The sequence below is a fragment of the Eriocheir sinensis genome, chromosome 36 (assembly GCF_024679095.1).
Source record: "Eriocheir sinensis breed Jianghai 21 chromosome 36, ASM2467909v1, whole genome shotgun sequence".
Lineage (NCBI taxonomy): Eukaryota > Metazoa > Arthropoda > Malacostraca > Decapoda > Varunidae > Eriocheir > Eriocheir sinensis.
This window is the reverse complement of record NC_066544.1, coordinates 9,161,587-9,171,603: the sequence shown is the minus strand read 5'-3', so window position 1 is coordinate 9,171,603 and position 10,017 is coordinate 9,161,587.

Below are 10,017 nucleotides of genomic sequence, written 5' to 3'. Positions count from 1 at the left end.
GAAATAGTAAAATTAGGGGTGAAGAAGTAAATCTGAATAATAATTTGCTCAAAGGTGGAAAGGAACATAATATAGCGATATATTTCTTAAGTGAAGTTAAGTTGGATCATTCTCTCTTAGCGTCTTATATCATGCTTTGGGAATTAGTGTGCTGTGGACATTTCTTTTTTAAATATCTATGGTTTAGCCCTTGATCGGTCTCCCTTACCATGAAAATAAGAAAAAAAGAAACATGCAGCTGTTCCACCCCGATTCCACCCTTTGCGCGGCCTATACCTACCTGCTTCCCATATAGCCTACCATATGCCTGGTGAAATGACAATACCTCAGAACTAAATCAGCATAATGATCAGCAGCATAATCGCATTTAAAGATGGGATGACTAAAAAAGATTACCGCCTTTATCTCTCATCGCAATATATTCGCGGGATAATAATCAACCCTACTTTCACTCACTTATCACAAATTAATGACGAAGTGACAATATTTTAATAGTAAATCAGTATAATAACTCCTGTATAGGTGGAATGACTCTTCAAAATCTTACCTCCTTGTATCTCTTATGCTTCACGGGCAAACAATCTACCCACCCCCCTTCACCTCCACCACCTGTGCGCCCCCCTGCCTACCTGTCCCCCACGCAACTCCGCTGATTCACGTGAAGGAAGGTGAACTCAGCGAACGTGGAGTATGCTGCACTCTCTTGGCGATGCTCTTCGTCTGTCTTCCACGAATAGTCCTTTTGCCAACTTTCTTGTCAGTTCTCATTACGCCAACGGGAAGGGTTGTTTAGTGGTGACTACATCATACTTAAGCGGTTTCCTGAGATTCTGGGGAAAGGAAAGTATGAATAGCTAAACACACACAATCTTTCTATATCTATCTGTCTATGTAACTATCTATCTATTTATCTGTCTTTCAATTTATCAATATCTGTCACACACACAGCAGTAAGTAGCAGTTAGGAGCAGTAAGTAGCTGTCTTTTTTTCATATTGTTTTCTATTTTTTTTACGCCCTTGCACTGTCTCCTCTGCTGTAAACACACACACACACACACACACACACACACACACACACACACACACACACTCCACAAGGTAAATTTCCACACCGTAAGAAAAACAAATCAAAATCCACATTCTATTTATCAACATCACACGTGTGGGTTTTGCAATACCGGTTATGTTCAGATTTTCACGTAGTAATTAGCGATAAAGAAACATAATTAGATCCCGTTAGCCTCCCTTGAAGACGATAACAGAACGGTGCATGTAGACTCCCTCGGTAAGGACACACGGCAAGAACACAGGTATGATCTTTTAACATTTACGCATGCTCGGAATTTTCATCACCACGCCTTCATGTATCCATAATCAACAGATGAAACACCGTTCTTGGCACGCCCCGATCCCCATACCTTGCCATTGCCAACCACACTTAATCGTCACCCTCGTAAAAACAGTAAGTCATTTTTCTGAGATTTTTTTACTTCCTTTTCTTTTTTTCTTTTCTGTACTTATCTTTGCTTCTCTTTTTCTCTTTTTATTTTTACTTTTATTTCTTTTTCTTTTTCTTTTCTTCTCTTCTTTTCTTTTTTTGCTAATTCATTTATTTGATCACGCAGCAGTACATCTTTTCGTATTTTTGCTTTTGTCGTTCTATATACGGTACGAGTGTTCTAAAAGTCGCCTCAGTTTTTCTGCCTATATTATAAGAGGAAAGAAATGAGACAGTTTTTTTCTATTTCCCGAAGTATAGAAAACATTACTTAGACAGTTTGTTTTTAAGGTGACGAACTACACACACACACACACACACACACACACACACAGGCCTCCATCCTCTATATATGAGTCTATACCATAAACCTTACATTGCGTATAAACTCGGATCTCTCTTATCCACTAATCTCCGTTTTAGTTCACGTTTTACCTAATTTCACGTTTTATTTCACGAAAGTATATATTTTTCTCTTAAAGGTACACTCACCTACATATTTTCTAACCTCCCCGCCCCATCACACCCCGGTCCCCAACACCCAACATATGCCAAGTCAGGGAAAGCATGTGTCACCCTCTACCCCTCTGTCTGAACCCTGCACACCCAGACGCACGCACGCACACAGAAATTGAAGATAAAGTCCGTATTCCTAAACATATCGGCACCTCAGTTTATGCCAATTCAAAAGCCTCCCGTAGAAGTTCCTGGGATTTCCATGAACAGTTTTATGATGAGAGTGCTAGTTTTACACGACTTCTACATCTTGAACGAGGAAAAATCACGTAAGAAAATCGGATTAATCTTCTCCGTGAGCGTGGAAAATATTCGTAATGTAATTCGTAATCTCCTTCCCCTTCTCTTCTTTTTCCTTTTTTTCCTCAACTCTTCCTATACTCCTGCTTCTCTGTCTCTTCTTTTTCATTTGTTTCTTTTCGTTTCTTTCTCCTCTTTCTTTTCCTAAACTTTCTGCTTTTTCATCTCCTCATAGTCCTCCTACTTCTCCTGCTTCTCCATATCCTCCTTTTCTCTTTCTTAATCTTCCTCTTATTCTTCCCTTCTCTTCCTTTTTCTGCTCTTCCATCTCCTTGTCCTCTCCCTTAACATCATCATCATCATCGTCAAAGAATATGTGGACCAAAGAGAGAGTTGAAAAAGACGCAAGAATTCTCAGCTTTTCTAACAGAGTAATTGAATATGTGGATCAAAGAGAGAGGTGAGAAAGACGCAAGAATTCTCAGCTTTTCTAACGGAGTAATTGATGAATAGAATAACTGAAATGCCAAATGAAATCGTGTGTGTGTAATAGGCATGTGTAACTTTATAATGAAAAAGCGATAAGATACGAGACAGTCCAAGCTTAACTCAATCTCGTAAGAAATACAGATAGGCTGTATAACACACACTATTACAGACAACCATTGCCGAAATCACTCTCATTCGTCTTATCTTACCTTATTTGCTTTGCATCAATAGTCGGCGTATCGATTGAAGGGTATAAAGAAAAAAATAGATATAAAAAGAAAATTGGTAATGTTTCTTTTTTTAATTTAGTGGTTGAATGAATGTGTTAGTCATTATGTCGGGTCAATCAGTTAATCAGTTAGTCAATTAGCTGGTAATTACTTTGTTATTTAGTTCGTGCGTTTGTTCGTTCTTTCGTTAGTGAGTATATGAGCGAATTCTCGAGTGGGTTATTGAGTTAGTAAAAAAAAAAAAAAAAGTCAGACAGTCAGAAATCAGTTAATTAGTTGTTAGCTTGTTACTTCTTGTTCTTGTTCTTGGTTTTGTTGTTCATCTTTTCCATCTTTTCCTCCTGTTCCTATTCCTCCTCCTCCTTCTCCTCCTCCTCCTCAACTTCCACCATTCTCCTCTTTCCCCACCAGCTTGACCAGACCATTGCATAACAGTCTAGCAATGATGGCTTTTTAGGGAGACACATAATGGCGCCAGTTACGTATACGCTATGGGTCCTTATGTACGCAGACCACTCAGTCTAGATTGGGTTAATAATGGTAATATCCGACAGCAACAGAAGACATATGTAGCTCGCACAGGCACGCCATAGCCTCCTTTTCCTTCTGTTCTGTTTCTCTTTTTCTTTCTTCCTTCTGCTTTTCCATCTTTTTTTCTCTTTTTTTTTTCTTCTTCAAATCTCCTTCCCCTTCTCTTATTTTTCCTTTTTCTCAACTCTTTTTCTCAACTCTTTCCCGTCTCTTCTATTTCTTCATTTGTTTATTTTCGTTACTTTCTTCTCTTCCTTTTCCTAATCTTTCCGCTCTTTCATCTCATATTCCTCCTCTTCTCTTTCTTAATCTTCCTCATATTCTTCCCTTCTCCTCCTCTTTCTGCTCTTCCATCTCCTTGTCCTCTCCCTTATCATCATCATTATCAATCTTCTTTTTTTTTCATCATCGTTATCTTCTTCCTTCCTCCTCCTCCTCTTCTCTTTCTTAATCTTCCTCTTATTCTTCCCTCCTCCTCCTCTTTCTGCTCTTCCATCTCCTTGTCCTCTCCCTTATCATCATCATCATCATCAATCTTCTTTTTTTTTTTCATCTTCGTTATCTTCTTCCTTCCTTCTCTCTCATCTCATCCTCCTCTTCCCGCCAACATGACATCCATTGCGTAACAGTCTGGCAGTGACGTCTACTCTCATGTGACTTATAGCACCTGTTACGCAATGGGCCGGATACGCAGCTCTACAGATAAGCTACTTAAACCTCTATAATACCATGCCCCTTGTTGCCGTGGGTAGGGGAAGGGAGAAGGGGTGAAGGGGGACTACAGCAGACGGAGGCCCATTGAGGGAGTAGGCTATTGGGTACTTTATCAGCCTTAAGCTCTTATTTTGCATGATGTTATGACTTTTTTTTTCTTTTTTTTTTCTTTTACAGCAGAGGAGACAGTGCAAGGGCGTAAAAAAAAGAAAACAATAATGAAAAAAAAAAAAAAGCTCGCTACTTACTGCTCCTGAAACTTCCTCTAACTTTACATCTTTTATTTTTTCCCTCACCTTTTCCAGTTATCGCTTACTCTCCCTCTCTTTATCACACCTTCCTAGTTATCTTTTATTCTTCCTCTCTTTTATTACCCATACCCTCCCCTAGTTATCTATTACTTTCCCTTTCTTTTACTTCCCACACCTTCCCCAGTTACCTATTACTTTCCCTCTCTGTTCCTTCCCACACCTTCCCCATTCACCTCTTACTCTCCCTCTCAGTATTCCACACACCTTCCCCAATCACCTCTTACTTTAATTCCTCCTCATTTACTTCCCATATCTTTCCCAATCAGTTATCTTATGAATACTGACAACATTCCTTCTCTCTATATAACGTTGTAGTTTTTAGTTTCTTTAGGATTTAGTAATACATGGTCTTTGTCATCTATAGTGCTAAAATGATACAGATACAATTTTCAAGCTGTTTCCATGTTTAATCTAATAATAAAAGTATCCCCAAGTTAAATACACACACAGATTGTAATTCATATGTTCAGTCCCTTATGTCTACTCCCCTGACTAAATCAAGGCCTTTATTTTTTTAGCACTTGTCCCCTACCATTGTATCTTTTTTAGTTTCCTGGTGTTACTTCCACATGTATCCTTAGTTGAATAATCACACTCTGTACTGCCTGAAGGTTGGGATGGCATGCTCCTCCCTTCTCCTTTGTTGTTTACTTGCAACAATAAACTATCAATCAATCATTCATTCACAACCAAGGTGGCCTATCTCTAAACGCTTCCCAATATAAAGTTTCATATTTTTTTAACGTATCGGGTTCTCATTACGTACGACTTTTCCGTTCCCCTTTGTAGAAGTTTAGAACTATCACTCTAAGTCTATATATACCACGTCCAGTCACTCTGCATCAAAACTGCGACCGGTACGCGCAGGGGGCGGTTTGGGGGCGGAGCAGCGGGATGACGTCATTGGAAGGTAAAAAAAGATACCCGCCAGTTCAGGGGTGACTCCGTGTGTGCACTTTGGATGTGCATGCTTGCTTTCTTTCACAGCGCGTTCAGGCAAGCCACTGATGAAAAAAAATAAGCCTTTTTATTGTGCTATTCCGTGACTGTAATTCCAATGTCTACAAACGGCGGTGTGGGATGTGAGGGAGGGCATGTTGAAGTGATTGATTTAAATTAGTCCGCCTTTCTTCGTTTTCTCTAAATCCCTGCTGCTACATTCTCTAGTTTGGCTCCAAGCAACGTCACGCATAAGCCACGCCTCTGCTGTGTCTCCTCCCACAAACCTGCGTATGACTTGACTTCTTATATATAGACTTAGCTATCACTAGGATCACAAAACAGGCCATGAGGAGCCCAGTAGCACCTTCGGGAGGCTTTTTGGAATACGGGCCATAGTTTAATTTTATACCCCAAAACGTCTTCAAACTATTCATGATACGTGTTAGGTGTTGAAACACTTGTAGATAGCCCCTTCGTATCACTGGGGATTATGAGATGCTTTCCGATCCAGTATTTATCAGGTCTGGTGTGGTGGTGACGCATAAAGGAAAGTTCCACGAATTATTGAGTCACGACCTGTAGGAACTTTTCAGAGCTTTGTATTAGCCTCTTATCAGAAGTTTACTTAAAGACTTTGATACTACAAATACATAATAAAGACCTTGATACAATAAATATACAATAACAATGATCAGGAATGGGACTTATATGCACAATTTTAGTATTTGCCAGATTGACAGAACATGGATGGATGGATAGGTAGAGTGTTAGATAGATAGAAAAATAGGTAAATAGAAAGATATAGATAGATAGATAGACAAACCAAACCTAACCTAACCTATATGTTTAGATAAATAGATTAGAGAGAGAGAGAGAGAGAGAGAGAGAGAGAGAGAGAGAGAGAGAGAGAGAGAGAGAGATTAAAAAAGATAACAAAGCAGACAACGAGCGTCAACAAAACAAGAGGAAAGACCGATAAGAGAAGTGCGACGGCCTTAAAAAAATACGAGGAGGAGGAGGGTGAGAGGGAGGAGGAGGACGAGGAGGAGGAGGAGGAGGAGGAGATTTTTTTTTTTCTCTCTAGCGTGTGGTTGGACCCTCTACCCCATGCTCTGCCCCCTCACACCACCTACAGCAGACTCTCTCTCTCTCTCTCTCTCTCTCTGATCGACCTTCTTTTCACATCCAGCCGACACACACACACACACACACACACACACACACACACATGGAAAATACCGTTGTTTGACTCTGAAATTCAACTGTTTATCAATGGCAGCGAGAGAAAAAATAATAATAATAGGACATAAAAACTCAATGAAAGAAAACACGAAGGATAATCAAAACAACAACAACAACAACAACAATAAGAAGAAGGGTAACAATAATAATAATACGACATAAAATAGAAAAAAAAACAATGGAAATCAACACTCTTAAAACAATATAATTTTTAGCCTACGAATAAAAGACTTGTTTGACGTGTGTGTGTGTGCGTGTGTGTGTGTGTGTGTGTGTCAAGGTTATCGTATATTATTATGCCGGTCAGCGATAATTATGTAAGTCTAATATTTTACCCGATGCAGCGTTTTAATATTTTTTTTAAACATAATAATCTCACACACCACTACCGCTTTTTTACTTCCTTTTTATTTTTCACGCCATGTTGCGGTATCTCTCTCTCTCTCTCTCTCTCTCTCTCTCTCTCTCTCTCTCTCTCCACTATGGCAACAGCAATTCAGCTAAAAATAAAATAAATATTACGCAACTTTCTCTCTCTCTCTCTCTCTCTCTCTCTCTCTCTCTCTCTCTCTCTCTCTCTCTTCATCGCGGTATGAATAGAAACATCAATGGTAGTAGTAGTAGTAGTAGTAGTAGTAGTAGTAGTAGTAGTAGTAGTAGTAGCAGTAGTATTAGTATTAGTATTAGTAGCAGTAGTAGTAGTAGTAGTAGCAGTATAGTAGTAGTAGTAGTAGTAGTAGTAGTAGTAATAATAATAATAGTAGTAGTGGTAGTAGTAGTAGTGATGGTTAGTGTAAATCAATACATATCTAAATAAATAAACCGATAAGCAAATAAATATATATAAAGCGGTGGCATTTCACTTTATGCATACCTCCTCAACCTTACCATCACTATCACCATCTCCGCCACCATTAATCACAACCATCACCATCATTCTTGGCAAGCATCTACAGGACACGTTATTATGCGCCTTTCCCCTTTGTAAATCTTATATATCCACACTTAGGGTTGTACTATAAGACATTTCGTCGTCCAAAAACACATATCTGACAAGGCTTTCGTAGGAGTTTTAAGCATTTCCAAGAGTAGTTTTATTTCCCTGGTGGTAGTTTGACCCAACGTTGCCAGATTGTCGTACTCTGCTTCTTATGTTTGCCGATTTCCGACCTAAAAACTACCTCCTCGACCCCAATAACTGGCTTCATATATAGTTATCGTTAAAATGGTTAATTATATTGGTGTTTCTTGGCAACTGTTATGAGGGCCATAACAGTTGCCAAGAAACACCAATATAATTAACCATTTTAACGATAACTGGTGGTAGTCTGACCCAACGTTACCAGATTGTCGTACTCTAGCTGCTTCTTATGTTTGCCAATTTCCGACCCAAAAACTACCTCCTCGACCCCAATAACTGCCTTCAAATATAGTTGTTGTTAAAATGGTTAATTATTGGTGTTTCTTGGCAACAGTTATGGGCCAGAAACCGGTAAATATCGCGGCTCTGAGTACGATAATCTGGCGACCGTGGTTTGACCCTTCCTCTGTACCATGAACCTCGAGAAACACTCATTAGAACCCGCCTGAACCCCTCTCTGACCTTTAGAAATAGCTGATGTGAGAAGCCAAGTGTCTTATTATACCGACCTTATAGTCTACTTCAGCCCTGCTTCAACCAATAACCGATTTAAGCCACATCGACCACCATCACATACTCCATTATGGGCCATTAGTCGCTCTATTTACCAATAAACCTTCTCTTATAATGATTTTCTTTATTTATATTTAGCCTACTTATTGATTACTGTTTTTATCTCTTCGTTTCTACCATTAAATTTGCTCCATTATTGTTTTCTTCTCTATATAATGATTTTCTTTATTCATATTTAGCCTACTTATTGATTACTGTTTTTATCTCCGTTTCTACCTTTAAACTTGCTCCATTATTGTTTTCTTCTCTATATAATGATTTTCTTTATTTATATTTAGCCTACTTATTGATTACTGTTTTTATCTCTTCGTTTCTACCTTTAAACTTGCTCCATTATTGTTTTCTTCTCTATATAATGATTTTCTTTATTTATATTTAGCCTACTTATTGATTACTGTTTTTATCTCTTCGTTTCTACCTTTAAACTTGCTCCATTATTGTTTTCTTCTCTATATAATGATTTTCTTTATTTATATTTAGCCTACTTATTGATTACTGTTTTTTATCTCTTCGTTTCTACCGTTAAACTTGCTCCATTATTGTTTTCTTCTCTATATAATGATTTTCTTTATTTATAGTTAGCCTACTTATTAATTACTGTTTTTATCTCTTCGTTTCTACCTTTAAATTTGCTCCATTATTGTTTTCTTCTCTATATAATGATTTTCTTTATTTATAGTTAGCCTACTTATTGATTACTGTTTTTATCTCTTCGTTTCTACCTTTAAATTTGCTCCATTATTGTTTTCTTCTCTATATAATGATTTTCTTTATTTATAGTTAGCCTACTTATTGATTACTGTCTTTATCTCTTCGTTTCTACCTTTAAATTTGCTCCATTGTTGTTTTCTTCTCTATATCATCTATTAATAAGTAACTTTTGGGGAGCAGCGAGTAGCGGGCTTTTTTTATTATTGTTTTCTTTTCTTTTTTTGTGCCCTTGAGCTGCCTCCTTTGTTGTAAAAAAAAAAAAAAACTTGTTCCAATGTTCTTTTTCCTACCTCTTAATAATTAACCTGCCCCAGTATACTTTTTTATTATCTTTACCTATTAAACTTCCAATAATGTTATTTCTTTATTTCTGCTTATTAACCTGAATCAATATGTTTTTTCTTGTTGTTTTTACCTATTAAGTTTTTCTTTATATTTTCCTTTTTAACAAACTCCAATAGTTTTTCTTTTCATTATTTTTACCTTTCAGTTACCTTGATCTTATATTTTGTTCCTTTATTTTTTTTTTACCTATCAACCTGTTTCGATATTTTTTCCTCACATTTATCTGTTAATACTGTCCTTTTCTTTGTATTTTCCTATTATCAACCTCCCGCAATACTGTTTTTTTCTTCTTTATTTTACCTTTCAACTAACCAGATCTCATAGTTTTTCTTTTCCCTTTATTTTTTACCTAGCAACTAACCTGCTTCAATACTTCTTTTTATCTTTTCATACCCAGACGCCGGTTGATAATGTCCAGCAACGCTCGCTCTTCCTCCAATTATTAGATTTTAGGTTAGACTTTGATAGCAGCGTCGAGGCGTCTGGGTCTGTCGCTTATCGCTGTCTCCTCCCACCCCCCGCGGAGAGAGAGA